Below are 513 nucleotides of genomic sequence, written 5' to 3'. Positions count from 1 at the left end.
TCTGTGTTGGGGTCGACTCTGTGTTTTTCTTTTTTTGTAGATGGGATTTAATTTATTTTCACTAACTATGCTTCTTATCAGTGAAGCATAACCAAGGGTATAAGGGTTTTTTTTTTTCAGATACAAAGAACAGCCCACTGACTTTCTGTTTTTTTTTTTTTTTTAAAGATTTTCCACAGGGTATGTGAGGATTTTTTCCTGTGTCTGATAGGAGTAGTGGTGAGGTATTATCCCATTGACTGATGCCAGACACAAGAAAAAAAAATCTTTGGGTGCTTTCTCTCTTTATTTTGACATTATGTTTCGCAATAGAATGAAAAACTATCTGCATGATTAAATGTTTTTTTTCCTTCTTTTTCTTTTCCAGACTTGTCGACACACCATTCCATTTCCGTCTGGGTTCTGTGGCGCAGGCGACCTTTCACTCACGTATAAGTGAGTTTAATTTTTCATGTTTCCATGATTATGCAAAGGGCTATGAAATGTAGACTATTATTATATATATTTTTTTTT

This window comes from Trypanosoma theileri (assembly GCF_002087225.1).
Source record: "Trypanosoma theileri isolate Edinburgh chromosome Unknown TM35_Tth_29_V1, whole genome shotgun sequence".
NCBI lineage: Eukaryota > Euglenozoa > Kinetoplastea > Trypanosomatida > Trypanosomatidae > Trypanosoma > Trypanosoma theileri.
This window is presented reverse-complemented; position numbering follows the sequence as displayed.